We start from the raw sequence: 17,325 nt of genomic DNA on the forward strand, positions 1-17,325 counted from the left end.
AGAAATGTTTTTGTTTTGAAATATTATATGCATTGTTTGATTGATTTCTCTTAACTGTGGTCTGTGTGGTAGGAGGGGCTTCTGGTACAAAGTCAGGGGGCAGGGGCTGCTCTCCACAGGAGCGAGGTGCTATAGTCGTGGGCCTAGTGTCCGCTGTTTTGTTGTGCATTTGACAAAAGCCTGTTTGTGATAACTTGAAGACTTTGAAATTTAGTTTTCTATTTTTCTATTTTTGTAATTTTTCTCACAATTTACCGTGCATGTTGCACTGCGCTCAATAAAAGAACACCAAGTGAAGACTGTGACTCCCCGTCTCGTTCCTCCACCACTCGGCCAAGTCTTCCCGCGCTGGCCTCTCCAGCTCGGATTGAAAGAGCACCAGTCTGTGCTGGGCACTCACACACAGCAACCCAGGAAACAGCTGGTAAGGAGTCCAGCTGGTGATGATGTCTGTGTGTTTTCTTGCTAAAAATGTGATCATGAAGGTTGTATGTGCAGCTCTCCCCTGCTATTGGCCTGTTATGTTCCTGCATATTGGTGGCACAAGTTATTCACTAATTGAATAAATGTGAATGGTGAACCCCGCAGACACTGGGGAAGCGTTAGTTTAATGTCAACTCAGCCACCGGGGAAGAGAGGCTTTTATTAGCTGTCTGTTGGCCTCCATCTTCCCATTAACACTTTTTCCTGTTGTAAAACAACAGCAGAATCAGGCTGCCCGCCTCTGTTTTGATGCATCCAAACTGAAACACGGTCAGACTCCAGGCATCAACGTGGTTTGAAGTGCGCCAAAATGCTGGCAGCGCATGCCATGCAGTGCAAAACAATAACCAGTTCCATTCTGGTTTGCACACCAAATATTAACCCATTGTTTGCATTTCCGCCAAATACAGGCTGGTTCCTGAACAGAAAATGTGGTTCTCAGCCGGAACCAAAAAATAAGTTTGAACTGAGTGGTTGTGTATTAGAGATGAAGACCAGGAAACCTTGTGGTGTGGCTAAAGATAGTGGTTAAAAATGTTTTTGCCAACACTAAACAGATTCCCTCACACTTGTGTACATACTGCAAAAACGCAAAATCTTACCAAGATTATTTGTCTTATTTCAAGTCAGAAATGTCTTATTTCTAGTCAAAATATCTCATTACACTTAAAATAAGACACGATCACCTCAGAAGTAAATTGTTTTTAGACAATTTTCACTCGTTTCAAGTGAAAATTCACTTGAAACAAGTGAAAATTTGCTTTGTTTCATTGGCAAAATTTGCCAGTGGAAAAAGTGAAAATTCACTTGAAATAAGTGAAAATTAGCTAGAAACAAGAAACAAATTTTGCCAATGAAACAAACAAATTTTCACTTGTTTCAAGCAAATTTTCACTTGAAACAAGAGACAATTGTCTAAAAACAAGTTACTTCTGAGGTGATCATGTCTTATTTTAAGTGTAATGAGATATTTTGACTAGGAATAAGACATTTTTGACTTGAAATAAGACAAATAATCTTGGTAAGATTTTGCGTTTTTTTTTTTACATTTCGCCTCTCCATGGGCAGCAGCTGTGCGGGACAGAGTCAGCACAGCTAAGCTACCAGCATGATTTACACTTTATTCCTCTAAATGTGAAGCCTGTCAGGCTCAGATTATGTGGCTCATTTATTCCAGCAGCTGTGAGGGGGTCGGGCTCTGTGCTGCAGGTGACAGGCGGGGTCACCATCACAACGTGCTCATGCACTGCCACAGTATTACATTTTGTTGTGCACGCCCACCACCGATGATGCAATGATTCCACTCTAAAAACTGGTTGACATGCGGGCCACCTCCTTAGTTTGCACCTTGGTTACAAAAATCTTGAACCGAGCCAGTTCGAGAACCAGAAGCTTTTTGGTGGACGCGTTCAAGGCCTTTAATCTGTCTCCCTCTCCCTCAGTCTGTCTTCGTTTTGGCACTTTCTGTTCATCGCTACGAAGCATTTTTCTTTTGGTGTCTTTGTCCTCATTTAGCCAAACGCTCCAGGAACAGGAGAGTGTGAAGAGTATTGACGCAGCGGCAAAGAGATAGGCACAGGGATAGAGGAGAGAAGAAGTTGGGAGAAGTAGTGATGGGTAGAGATAACAACACACTACTAGAGATGAATTCCACTCCAGCAGGTAGAGTGTCAAAGTCCTTATCAGCCTCTGACAGACACCGCCAAGTGCCCCCAACCCCACAGCCCCGACTCTCCCTTCTCTTCTCTTCTCTCCACCTCGCTCGCTGTCTCTCTCAGCCACACCGCCAGCCTCTTTGTTAAATGAACAGCTTGCTCCAAAATGCTGGGAGGGTAAAGCCAACAGGACAAAACTGGCTCCGTGGTCAGTATGTCCTGCTGGACACACGAGCTGAGCCTGAGTGACCATTTACTCTGGAAGGAATACAATGAGTTTACAATGAGTTGTCCCTCTGGTCAGTTTGTGATGAGGACCACAAAAGGCAGCTAGACAGAAAAGACATTAAGGAGAGTGCATTAGCATTCAGGCATGCAACAGACCCTTTTTTTCCCAGCAGTCATTTTGACACAAATAGCAGGTAAACACAGGTGTGGCTGATGGCATTAATTAAGGCTCTGTTCCCTTTTGGTCTAATGGAGCCAGGGTCCCGCTGCTGTGCATTGTGCTTCATGGGAAAAACTCTGCCAAAGTTCAAGTATTTTTTTCCTGTTTTCAATACTCATAAAGATCCAGTAACTTCTGCACGTCCTGTATCACTCCACACCAGAGCAGCAGCCGCCACACAGAGACACAAGTAGACTGCTTGGGTTTCTATCATTTGTTTTCTTCACTGAACACGTGGACACATGTTGGAGGACAAAAATAACAACTTTCCCCTAAGTGCTAAACGATAGTTGGAAAGTCATGTTGTGGCTGGTCCACCACAGTGGTGGGAGGCTAACAGCTTGGGGCGGGAATGACATCATATCACATATTTCAAAATGGGTGAAGTATCCCTTTAATCTTTCCAGCTCACTTAAATGAGCTTAAATACATTGTGCATGTCAAAGTCCCCAGGCCTGACAGGAGACTCTGAAATATGCCAATTTGTTGGTTGATATAGGGGAGAGTGGGGTAAGTAGTGCCAATTTTTACTTAAAGTGCCTTTAAAGCGAGGGGATTACAGTAATGCCTCCAACTAAAATATGCACATATAGTTTAGGATGTTGTGCATCCCTGGGAACAATCACTTTGGATCTTATATAAACTGTTTGAGAAATATAGCTTTAAAAAAAAAAAAGCTGTTTTGTGGCACAACTTGCCCCCGGTGCGGGGTAAATTGTGCCATTAGAGAGAATACACTGGGGAAAATTGTGCCATTGATAAATGAAGTAAAACAGATCATTTTAATCTCACAAATGATAATGCTATATAAAAGCAAAACAAATTCAATACAAAATTATTTATTTAACATTTATTTATTCTTTTAACAAGATCACAGGCCACGTTTCTATAACAAGGCCTAGCGCCACATGAACACATACCCAGAACAAAATCAAAATTCCAAAATGAGCACCTGCAAATCATCTTCATCTGAATCTGAATAGTTTTAGTGATTAAAGGTAAGAAGACAATGTACAATAACAATAAAATACAATAAAGTAATATATACTGTATAATCACAAGTTGTGCTACTGGCACAACTTACCCCAAGGCCCTTTGGCACAAATTACCCCAAGCCCACCATTTTGAAAAAACTGCATCCCCCAGCTGTTTTGAGCTAACATCATGCTAAATGTAGCTTACTAAAGTACTAAAACCTGTGTGAACTGTTGTCAAAGTTTTCTATAATTGTTCAAACACAGCAATCAAAAAACCTTGATCATAGAAATTTTACTTTGGAGGGCAAAAAAATGTTTTTTGAACTTAAATGTGCTTACCTCTCAAGCCATGTGTCTCCCTTCTTTGCAGGATGAGTGAAATGGATGCCTCTTCAAAAATATGTGGTCACATGACCAACTTCTTCTATGGTTTTCTAGATAACAGGGGTGGCACTATTTGCCCCTTGGCACAAATTACCCCACTCTCCCCTATACTCTCAGAAATTATGTGTCCAAGCAAATGTCAGTGAAAACAAAACAGTTACATTAAAACAGTAATAATAATAATAAAGCACCATAGAGTGAAACCCTGCTGCACAGAACAGGTTAGTCCAGGAGTCTGGTAACGCCTCTCCTTCCAGTTCAAAGTCAGGGCTCAACAGTCATTCTTGGTTTGATCTATGATCGCCACTTGAGCTGGAGAGGCCGTCCCATTGGATGTTTGAAATCATTAATAAAAATAATTACAATAATAATAGTGGATATTTGTCCCACAACAAGGAACTACCTCATCAAAAGATACATTTCATCATTGGTAAAATGTTCTGTCATGTACTGACTATCAAACAGGAGCAAGAGTTAGGTTTGGTAAAGATGCTAAACCCCTAAACGTACAATTATGTACGTTTAGGGGTTTAGCATCTTTACCAAACCAGCAGCTTGTCCCTGGGGCCTCTACGGTGCAGCTTTTGTCCCTTTGACATTGGGAACTAATTTGTCCCCCTTGTGGTTTGTAGTTTTTAGAGAGTCTTGTTCCTGTATTATAACTACAATATTGACCAGAGAATTGTATTGGATATTTTTCATATCGACAAATTTACAAAACTTTTGTTTTACCTAGTTCATTTATTTATTTAGGTATTCATTTGGCCTAACAAATGCTGTTTCTTGATATTGGACCTGAACATACAGAGGAAATGGTACATGCATGTACTTTTTACTGCTTGGGAGCATATATGTACATTTTTTTGATGTGAAAAAGGTTGAAAATTTTTCTCTATGGGGTACATTAGTTTAGATTGTACCCTGGGGGACAGAAATGGACTCCTTCTGTGCCCCTGTGTCTGACAGCGTAGATAGGCATGTTCATATCTTACAAGTTGCAGCATCTTTTTGGTGATTTCTTTTCAATATATTTGAAATATACATTGTATGAATCAAAGTTCTTTACTGATGTTTTCTTTTATTTGAGTTTGTCCTTTAGATAATCTGTCCCCAGCGAGTGGATGCTGTGAGATGCAGTCGTTCCTCTCCTCCACGCTCACATGGAACACATTTTTCAGTCTGAAACAATGGCTCGACCCAAGCAAGCCATTACACACACAGCCATTTTGATTAAAACTCGAGCCGCAGCCGTTTATGTCCCTGTGTTCGAGCCTACACTGTAACTGCTAGTGTGAGAAACTGGAAATAATGGAGGGGGCAAAAACCTAATTGTTTCAACTTTGGACTGTAATCATAATGAGTTTTCAGACTGGAATTAGCCCAAACTGATTTGGCCTCCTCTGTAATGTGCCGTGCTCTGCTGAAGCGCTTCTGGACCTAATCCTTTCTCTCTGATGGGCCCTGATGCACACACACACACACACACACACACACACACACACACTGTCTTGGTCTGTCTCATAGAGATAGCACAGCCCCTCATTCCATCTCACAGACCATTTTTACAGCTACGAGCTTGCTGGGTTTACCTACTGTGTGACTTTAAAAATCTTCAAGGGTCAGTAACATGGTGTGTAGGTCAGACCCTGCATGTAGCTGTATGTGCTGGCCTGGGCTCAAATCCCTCCAGACTCTGACCTCACCTCACCCCACATGTTGGCTCAGTAAACAGCAGCATAAAAGCCATTCCATTCATTCCACTGTGATATGAAAATGAATTTTCAGAGACTTCAAACTTTCTTCACACCATTATTCCATCACTGTAATAAAGTCCTCCATATTAGTTCTTCTTAAAGCAGCAGCACTGTTGTGTTCTTGAAATTGGATGGAGTGATACAGTCCCTCCACTAGAAAATAGTCCCTTGGGAAACATTTGCTTTACACAGCCAACTGTCAGTTCTGTGGTTTATGAATGGTGACCACTCTGGGATCCAGACAAACAGAACATTATAAGGTCGCTATTTCAAACAAAAATTCCAATTTGAAAATGGAGGGATTTTTATTATACACTGTGAAATCTTTAGTACCCCCACATGACCTGCAGTTTCATTTGTTGCAGTGTCAAATGTGGGGAAACTGTAGGAGGAATTTGTATTAATGAGCATCCAATTGAACAGTTTGTCCAAAGTACTTTAGAATGTGCATTCTAATGTTTACTGTTTTAATCAGAGGAGACACATTTCAGGCTTTGTTCACTTATTCTCAGGTTTTCATGTTGTGGACCCCCAAGCTGACTGTCAGTACACCAGGGCCCCCATCTGACGTGACTTTGCCCTGTGCAGAGCTGCTCTGCTTTGTGTTCAGTTCGCCTTTCACAAGCAGTTCAACACAAGAGATGTGCTCTGGCATCACTGACAAGACCTTTAAATATATCAGTGGAATAATTATAATTATGAACAGAAGCGCACAAACAAGTATGATTTTGCTCACTTCATAAAAATTACATTAATGATTTTCTACATTGTTATTAATTTATCTATACATTTATTTATTTATTTATTTCTGAATAAATATTTATTTTCTCGCCAATTTTCTGGTAATTATTTTACTTTTTTCCCCTGAATAATGTTCACAGTCTGTTGTTGTTGTTTTTTTTTTTTTTTAATTTACTAAATGCCTTTCCCCCCATGTTTCTGACAGACATCAAGCAAATTTATCTATACATTTATTTATTTATTTCTGAATAAATATTTATTTATCTCGCCAATTTTCTGGTAATTATTTTACTTTTTTCCCCTGAATAATGTTCACAGTATGTTTTTTTTTTTTTTTTTTTTTTTTTTTTTAATTTACTAAATGCCTTTCCCCCCATGTTTCTGACAGACATCAAGCAAATTTGCTCAGGTTCCAAAGAGTCAGCATGTTTCAGTGTCTTATTTGAACACAGACAAATCGTTGTGAGATTAAACCAGAAAGAAGAAAATGCTAAAATCATTCCTCTTGTATTTTCTGCATTCCAACAGCTTCTACTGAAGTAATTACAGTGAAGTTCAACCAATCCTCATTTTGCTGAGGACCCCCTGAGAGACCCTCAAGGACCCCTGGGGGTCCCTGGACACCCCTTTGAAAACCACTGCACTAATTCATATGGAAATGCAATAACTAGTTTGCTGGATAAATTTCAAACTAGCTAACATCAGCTGTTACAAATGGAATATAAAGTTATACATTACACACAGTTCTGTATAGCAACTTATTTATGTAGGTTTGAAAGCATAACAGCGCTCTCTCTGTTGTAATGCCGCTGGCTGGGAGAGGCTCTGTGGAGTTTGACACAGTGGACTGAGTTCCTGGCAGCGAGTGCCTCTGATCACAGTATTCTGCTCAGTGGATACACGTGGCAACATGAAGGCTGTCCCAGTCTGTGCAGCTGTGCTATTAGCATTACATTACTATCACTGAGGGAGAAAATACAATTTAATCTTCTCACTTAATGTTGATATATAATTAATGGTGTCACTGATTATAAGTCATTTATACCAAAATGATCAAACACACAGCATTATGATTTGTTACAGCTTGATCAAATTTGAATGAATGTATAAAAATAGTTGAATATATCAAAAGTCTCTCTCTAAAATCAAATCTCTGGGTGCTATTTGAGTCCACATGGTGGTAAAATATTCTCAGTAGTAGCCCCTTCTAATCCATAATACTGCATTTGTGTCTCTCCATTCACTTCCATGGTGCAAAAAAAGAAGTCCAAAAATAACACTTCTAGTGCATAAATGAACAGCATCAAAGCAGATTATGACAATATAAAAAGCAACAAGTCCTGGTACCCATTTTTTGAGGAAATTAAATGACTCTTTTCTTGTTATTTTGCTATTTGAATTGGAAAGTAGATCCGGCAGGTAGTGTGTAAACTCTGAATGAAATGACCTGACTATACTTTCAAAAATGTGTGATTATAATTGTACAGAAAAGGACACCGGAGCTTTCTGAATTCCAGCATCTGAGTGGTCTGTGAGCCAAAGCCGGTCATGTTGGGTGCCAGTGAATATCCTTATTGTTAACTGTGCATGTGGCTCTGTGGATGAAGGCCATTAAAAGGTGAAATTGTTTTTTTTTTTTTTTTAAGCATTAAAGCTTTATCAGTTGTTCTCCAGCTGTTCCTAAATAACTGCATTCCTTTAGAAACTAATTGTACTGCTGTAATAAATTCAACCACACAATCGGTTTTGCCCAAATCTCTTCTTCTCCTTCACCTCATCTGTCTCATCGTCCCCTCTCCTTCCCTTTTTCTCTTCCCCGTTTCTTGCTCCCTTCCTCTCTTGTCTTCTCTCCTCTCCTCTCCTCTCCTCTCCTCTCTTAGCTGTCAGGTGAGGCAAGAATTGCACTGTCAACCACTGTATTGACTCCTCTCCTCCCCCACAACACTAATAACTCTTCTCTCTCTCTCTCCCTCTCTCTCTCTTAATCTACCTCTCTCTCCCTCTCAATCTCTTCACCTCTCTCTCTCTCTCTTTCTTCATCTCTCCCTCCACCCCACCCCCTCCCCCTCCCCCCTCTGATTATATCTCTTAGCTAAAGGATAATTGAGTTGGAGACTGCCACTTTGACCTTGGCTAAATAGATTTTGTCTCTTAGTGTACTAGTTCACTCACTGCTCAGTGTTTTTGTGTGTGTGTGTGTGTGTGTGTGTGTAATCATTTTGTGTATTACATGCAAAGAGAGGTAGGTGAAAAAGGTTGCTGCATGCTGTTTATGTTGAAAATGAATGCCAGTGTTCAACACTGTGCCTAAATCTGATTGGCAGCACATGGACTCTATAAATGATGACCCGGTGAGGGAGCTGGTCACTGGGCGGGTCCTCTATGAGCAGGACTATAGCACTGTAAACTCACATAAACCTGATTCAGTCAGACAACTCGAGGAACATATTTATGATCAAATGAAATGTATGTCAAATTATTATTAAGGTGTCTAGGCACCACATGAAAGCAGTGAGTGATGACAGGGAACCTCCTCAACTGGGGCATCAAGAATCAGGGCCTGCTACTGTTGGCTGACGGGGCGGAGCTGGAAATGAAAAGTTCTGCACTGGCTGTGACAGCTGGAAGTGAGTAGCAGCATAACACCAGCAGAAAGATAGATTAAAGGGATAGTTCACCCATTTTGAAAAATTTGATACTATTTCACTTACCACACTGGTTGTTATGTAGGACACTAGTGATAAGAAAGTTAGCTGGGGGGAAGTCTACCTCAATGGGAGAAGGCACCCAGCCAGTATCCAGCACTCAGTAACAATGAGAGGAAGATAGCACACAGCTAGGTGGTAATGTAACCTTTTTCAAAATGGGCAGACTATCCCTTTAAACAGACTGCCTTACTGGGGGAAAATATTGTACATCTATGTTATGAGCAATGTTGGTCATGTTAACCTACCTCCCAGAAGAGACACATTTCAGGCTTTGTTCACTTATTCTCAGGTTTTCAAACTTTTTCATGTTGTGGACCCCCAAGCTGACTGTCAGTACACCAGGGCCCCCATCTGACGTGACTTTGCCCTGTGCAGAGCTGCTCAGCTTTGTGTTCAGTACGCCTTTCACAAGCAGTTCAACACAAGAGATGTGCTCTGGCATCACTGACAAGACCTTTAAATATATCAGTGTAATAATTATAATTATAAACGCACAAACAAGTATGATTTTGCTCACTTCATAAAAAATACATTAATGATTTTCTACATTGTTATTAATTTATCTATACATTTATTTATTTCTGAATAAATATTTATTTATCTCGCCAATTTTCTGGTAATTATTTTACTTTTTTCCCCTGAATAGTCTTCACAGTCTGTTTTTTTTTAATTTACTAAATGCCTTTCCCCCCATGTTTCTGACAGACATCAAGCAAATTTATCTATACATTTATTTATTTCTGAATGAATATTTATTTATCTCGCCAATTTTCTGGTAATTATTTTACTTTTTTCCCCTGAATAATGTTGTGTTCTGGCATCACTGACAACACTTTAAATATATCAGTGTAATAATTATAATTATGAACAGAAGCGCACAAACAAGTATGATTTTGCTCTTCTCTTAAAAGATTACATTAATTTTTTTAGATTATTTCCTCAGCACGAATGATGCAAAATTCACATCCTTTGCATATTTTCAGGAGCTGAAATTTTTCAATTTGAGCGAAAAATCCACGACCATATTCGCATGGGTCAGCGATTTGAAACTTCACTTTGCGTTTGGTCTGACCAGTTAACTAGCCAGCCGGCTTATTGACTAAACAATGGATGTTAATGATGCTATTGAACTACTAGCCACTACAGCTTCTAGCCAGTGTAGGGACACATTACATATAGCAATTAACAAGACAGATTAAGCTGGCAAGGTGACTTTATCGAAACACAAAATCAATAAAATGTGATGAAATAGTTCCCACACTGCAAAAACTCAAAATCTTACCAAGATTATTTGTCTTATTTCAAGTCAAAAATGTGTTATTCCTAGTCAAAATATCTCATTACACTTAAAATAAGACACAATCACCTCAGAAGTAATTTGTTTTTAGACAATTGTCTCTTGTTTCAAGTGAAAATTTGCTTGAAACAAGTGAAAATTTGCTTGTTTCATTGAAAAAATTTGTTTCTTGTTTCTAGCTAATTTTCACTTATTTCAAGTGAATTTTCACTTTTTCCACTGGCAAATTTTGCCAATGAAACAAGCAAATTTCCACTTGTTTCAAGTGAATTTTCACTTGAAACAAGTGAAAATTATCTGAACATTTTGTGTTTTTGCAGTGCAGTCAAATGCACATATTAAAGACTGACAGAGCCCAGCCATGTGTGTTGTTTAACACAGAAGTGGGTGTGTTAGAAAAGCCTTGGTGCTCGGGATGGGGTTAGGAAGGCTCCTGCATTTATTTCGCCAGCAGCTGTTTCTTTGTCTCTCCACGGAGACGCTGCCGCTACCCCCTTGCATCCTCCCTGGCTCTCACTGAGTCTACACTTGATCCACCAAAAGAGGGTTGACCGGTGCAGCCGGATCAGAGCCGCACAGTCAATAATGGTTGAGGTAGGAAATTGTAGCACTTATCTGTTTTGGTGGTGAGGAAATAGCGGCACTTATCTTTTTGAGCACAGGCAGTTATCTGTTAACTCTGTCGCCTGGTGTCACAGAGTCCAGTTCACTGCCTGAGTCAAGTTGAGTGGAGAGACGCTTTGAGGTCCAATGAGAACATGTTTTTCCTCTGTGTGTGTGTGTGTGTGTGTGTGTGTGAGTGCTTGGCTGCGATGTCGGCTTTACGTGTGGGTGAGATGGTGTGCCTGCCATTGACTGTGTGAGTATGTGTTCTTATACTTCTCTGCTTGTGAGAAACAATTTCAGAGCGACCTTCAGACTGAGGATGTATTCGCAAATTAATTAAATTAGGGTAATTTTGTCTGATTCACACTTGTATGTAGTCAATCAAACATCCTCACAAGTCAGGCAAGTGTGTGTGTGTGTGTGTGTGTGTGTGTGTGTGTGTGTGTGTGGAGACGTGTGCCTGATTGCCTGCCTCTCCAGAAGGACTTGGCAAAAAGAGTAGAAATCGAGCCCGTCAGGTTGTTTACTGAAGGAAAGTTGAAATGTTCAACATCATCATTGCCCAGAGCTTTAGATTTGTAATTGTTGGTGAGGTTTAAAGGGATAGTTCACCCATTTTGAAAAATTTGATATTATTTCACTTCCTAGCTGTTCTGTAGGACAGCAGTGGTGCTATCTTCCTCTCATTGTTACTGAGTGCTGGATACTGGCTGGATGCACCACTGTTAGCCTCCTGCCATTGAGATGGACTTCCCCCCAGCTAACAGTCTGAAAAATAACCGCTTTAATCTAATTGTTAAGTAAGCAAAGTTTGAGTTTGATGATGTTTGAGTTTGATGATACATAACAGCTGGGGGGAAGTGAAAGAATATCAGTTTTTCAAAATGTGTGTACTGTCCCTTTAAATCCATAGAATTGTTTTTTTTTTTTTAAATTTCACCAATACAATTCTGTCCTGTTTTGACTGCACCATGATTCATACAAGAGAAGAAAACATGACTGATGTGGTCAGGTAGAGTGAATGTTTTTTTCTCTCACAAATGAACTGGTCTCGAGCCTGCCTCTCCAACGTCAAGGCCACTGCGGCCTCCTCTGCTGCCTGTACCTGTAACATCTGAGTGTGTGTGTGTGTGTGTGTGTGTGTGTGTTGTCTTTGTTTATTGTCTGGTTAGATCATTGTGCCAGTAACCATAGAAACATGGAATTAAATGAGGGCGCAAGACCAAGAAATGCACTGAGGCGTCACCTGGTCAGTGTGTTTTGGGTTTGGTGTGTGTGTGTGTGTGTGTGTGTGTTTGTGTGAGAATCTTTCTATAGTCTGTACTTGTGAAAATGTGTATGTTTGTCTCCAGGTATTTTTATATGTTTGTGGGGCGGGTCCATGAGCAAATGTGTCCTACATATGTGCATATACATGAACTATATATATGTATTGTGTACATACTGCTCTTGTATTTTTGCTGTGCGTGTGTGTGTGTGCGCGCGTGCGGGCGTGTTCATGCCCCACCAGACTCAGCCAAGCGCTTCATGAATTCTGAAGCCAACGTTTAGAACTAAAACCTCTAAAAGCTGCCATCCGCTCTATCCTCCCCTCCACTCGCTCTCCCTCTCTCCTCAATTTTCTCCTTTTTTGATTCATTCTCATTTCATTCACATGCTTTGACAATATTTATTCATGTAACACTCTCTCCAGTGAATTCAATTGAACGGAGGAGATAGGCCGGTTGGAGGAACAGGAGCAGGAGAGAGGAGAGGCGAAGAAACAGGGAGAGTTCTGGACAACAATGGAGTGAGGAAGGGAGGACGAGAGAGAGAGAGAGAGAGAGAGAGAGAGAGAGAGAGAGTGGGGAAAATGAATCTCTCCATATTTCATAAGCCTTGTTTATTTGGCTGTGTATAAGAGTTGATGCATAATTTACAGAGCAGCTTATTGCCTGCTGCAGCTTTGTTAAGGGGAGACGCCTTGGAAACACACTCCCTGAGAAGGGAGAGGACGCACTTCGTGATGTGAACCAACACAAACGAGGATTTAGTGTTAGTGTGACGCTCAGTGACACGCTCGCGTCAGGGAGTGTTTGTGCGGGACATTTCTCTGTGCGTGTGTGTGCTTTCTTTTTTTTGTTGTTGTTGTTGTCCTGAATGAGGAACTCTTTGTATCTGGGCTGTCAGAAAATTGCAGCGTTGCAGTGTTTTCCAGCGTTGCAGCGCTCCAGCCCTCTCCGGCCTGTCACTGGCATTACCTCAGCCTGATGTGTGGAGGGCTGACTAGTTTTTAGCCCATGTTTTGGCAGGGCTGTTTTTTTTTTTTTTTTTTTTTTTTTTAAGAGCAATACCTATCTTATTTTCTACCTTTTTTCTTGTTTTACATTTTTCTTCGGTAACTTTCTGGGTATTTCATGGTCATTTTCTTGCTCTTTATTTATTTATTTGGTAATTTAAGGCAATTTCCTTGCAATTAAATTTTGAATATATAATTTAGGTAACACTTTCTATGAAGGTCTATTGTATAATGCATTATGAGCGCATTCATAAGGCATTATAATGCATTTATAATGCGTTATAAAACATGTTATAAATGTTCATAATCGTGTATGACAACTTATAACAAGGTTTATAAATGATTATAAGTGGTGGATATAATGTGTTATAAGCTCATCATTCATAATGTTTTATACCTTCAGGGCAAAGTGACAACAGTGTTTTATGGAAGAATCTGAAGTCCTGGGTGGTATACCATGTTATAACTACCAGTTATAAAAATAAATTAATTAATTGTATTATAGTATTATAGTATCATATAATTGCTAATAACCTTACACAATGCTGTCACTTTACTTAGAGCTCACAAAGTCATCCTATAGCACATTATTGATGTTTATTAGACATTATTCCAGAAGTGCTGACACTTAACTTTAAGCTCACAAAGTCATCCTCTAACACATTATTGATGTTTATAAGGTATTATTCCATTTCAGAATTTGAGCATTTATTATTTCTTATGATGTGTTACAGCAGTTCATATTATTTTTATAACTGGTAGTTATAACATGGTATACCACCCAGGACTTCAGATTCTTCCATAAAACACTGTTGTCACTTTGCCATGAAGGTATAAAACATTATGAATGATGAGCTTATAACACATTATATCCACCACTTATAATCATTTATAAACCTTGTTAAAAGTTGTCATACACGATTATGAACATTTATAACATGTTTTATAACGCATTATAAATGCATTATAATGCCTTATGAATGCGTTCATAAGGCATTATACAATAGACCTTGATCGGGTTTCAAAGGGTTAAACTTTATTGACGTTAATTTGGAGTACAGACACAAAGCAAATCCAGTCGCTCCCTCTCAGCCCTCTAACAAACTGCTGAAGTTAATGGTGCCATTTTTACAATATTACAATTTTAAAAAAGGCTGAAAGGCTGCTCTGTAGGTACAAAGCTGGATATTTACCTCATTACCTCCTACAATTGTCTGAACTGATTTTTACCACAGAACATCTTCCCTTCTCAAAACTGCTCCTTGAGGCACAGCGGCACATTAGCATGAGTATGTTTTTGTCTGTATGGACTCCCCTGTGTCCTCTTTTCCATCCTTCCCTCCGATGTAGAATGTTCAGGGTCTTTGCTTTCAGCTGATTCAAAGGGAATGGATAATCGGAGAATTTCCATTTGGAGGGCAAGCTGCTCCTTGAAGGCACGGTGAGACAGGTGTCATTGTGGGCTTCGCCGACAGTCAACTCCAAAACTGTTGAATAAAAATCATATCCTCACTCCCATATCAGAAGGACAGTGTTCCCCAGACAATATCTGATTTTTAATCAACATGCAGCATCAACAGTGACACAGGGAGATTTATAGATACAGCCTGGAATAGCTGACTGCTCCGAAATAAAAATGAAATGAACTTTGCCTTATAGGTTTTCCCTCTCTTGCTCTGCTGCCCCTCCAAACTCCCTCCTGTCTCTCTCTCCCTCTATCTCCCTTTGTCCCTGGTTGCCCCCTAAGTGCCAACCAAAGATAGCAAAGAGGCTTACAGCAGCCAGATCATTCACTCCGATATCGTCACACGCAGCATCCCGACCCCCCGCCCTTCTCCCCTCTATTCTCGATCAAAGGCAAATTAAATCTCTCATCTTAAACCTAGAGGCTTCTCTCCTTACCAGGGAGGAAAGACAAGGAGAGTCTTTGACTTTTAATATCATTTCATTGCATCAGGCTCGTCGTAAGACACAACAGAACTCCTAAAAGTGGAGTTTAGGAGGGGGGTGAGGGGGGGCCGCTCCAGGCAGCAATTAGGAAGCATTTGAAGATAGCCGTCGGGGCTTGTTCCTTGTGGCGTGCCCAATGGAAGATCTGAAACACTGGGATAGGATCAGGGCATAGCTGGATGGGATTAGGACAGACTCTGTGACCGGAGGCTGCACGTCATAACAAATTAACATCAAAAGCATTTATAAGAGTATTATTATTATTTTGTCATTTCTGCTTCATATGACGGTGACAGTAGAGAGAGACAGCACAGGCAGGGGAGAGACAGGGGATGACATGCAGCAAATGGCCTGAGGTCAGATTCAAACCAGTAACAGAAGGGGCGATATCAGGTTGATGATTAATACCAGTGACTTAGAGATTTCTTGTCCAGGTACTGACCCCTGTCTGAACGGCTGTCAGATTAGGGGGGAGGGGCTTACCTGGTCAATGGGTAGGAAGTAGTTTGGAGTGACTGGGAGGCCTGTAACACCTGGGAAGGCCAAGCCAGAGTCAAAGCAAAGCCCACAGAGAGAGGAAGCCAAGCCACAGCCACGGCCTGCTGTGAGACAGAGAAAAAGTGCTATACAGTCTTTTGTCCATCAGGGGCAGTGTTGAGCACATGCCAAACAGAGGAGAATATATGGCAGTGAATGGAGCTGAATGCTATAAAATGTGCACTACAGTTGGTTCTAAATATTTACCAGTAACTGGACTGTTACTGTCATTGTTACATTCATAATGAAGACATAATGAGCTGAGGTGAACCTTCACTAATGCTGAGGGTTAGTGTGCTGTGTGAAGGGATAGCTGAAGATTTAAGATAAGATAAGATAAGATATTCCTTTATTAGTCCCACGATGGTGAAATTTCACGCATTACAGCAGCAAAGTGGATAGCAAGATATGAAGCATAATTTACATTATAAACAGTATAAACATAATAAATAGCAAAAAGCAATATAAACATTATAAAAAAGGAATATAGAAAAACAAAATAGAAATATGAACAATTTAAACATTTATTTCAACTTTATACATAGAGTTGTGTAACAGTGAACAGGACTCTTTGAATTGTGTATTTTCACCAATGCTGAGCAATAATAATAATAATGATAAAAAAAAAAAAAAAAAAAAAAAAAAAAAACATAATTTAGAGAGCTGTTTTTATGGAAAAGTCCCATCAGCCACTGTTCATTTGACTCTGTTAAGCCCAGTGTTACCTCTCTGTGGCGCCCACTGGAGGTGGCCTCACATATTCCTGTAGGAGATACAGACTATTTCTGGTAAAAGAGAGGTTTTGGACAAAGATGAAAAGGTTGTGAGATAAAAGTAAAGTGAGTCAACTTAAAGGATTTCCTTGCCAGATAAGAGAATTTTATTTGAGTGTGTCCTGTCAGGCCCGTGCAGGCTGGGGTGGCCTGGTATCCTGTTGGTGGTGGCAGGGCACCGGCTTGATAGTGCTGTGACTTGGAGGAAAAGGCAAACCCACAAGTTGCAGTTCCTACTGGTCAGGAGTTTCTTGATGACCTTTCACCTAGGATCCTTATTTAGTCACTAGTCCACAATATAATCAATAAAATTTCCAATCATATCTGCCATAGCAAGTATGATAATTGGCCATAAAATATTAAATGTTCAAGGCACACACTCACCATCTGCTACGACATTGTTATACAATTGTATCTGCTCTTCCAGAAGCCAGAGATCCGCTGAAGACAATGCAGAGGTACACTATCAACAATTCTTTAACCAAGTTCTACCAATCAGAGAGCTGTTACCATGGTGATAGGAGTGTGTCTGACAATCTAGAGACTTTTTCTCAGTTGTCATTGTCAGTGTGATTTTTGTGGTAAGATTTGATGTGTTTTTTAGGGACAAGGTGAGGAGTATCTGCAAGGGTGAGGGATAGGGCTGTGCGAACGCAGCTCTTTACCTTTGGTATGTTTACACTGTGGAAAAATGCAAGAAAGAAAAGAAGCAGCACCTAAACACAAAGAAGTGC

The sequence above is a fragment of the Myripristis murdjan genome, chromosome 8, assembly GCF_902150065.1.
Source record: "Myripristis murdjan chromosome 8, fMyrMur1.1, whole genome shotgun sequence".
Classification (NCBI taxonomy): Eukaryota; Metazoa; Chordata; class Actinopteri; order Holocentriformes; family Holocentridae; genus Myripristis; species Myripristis murdjan.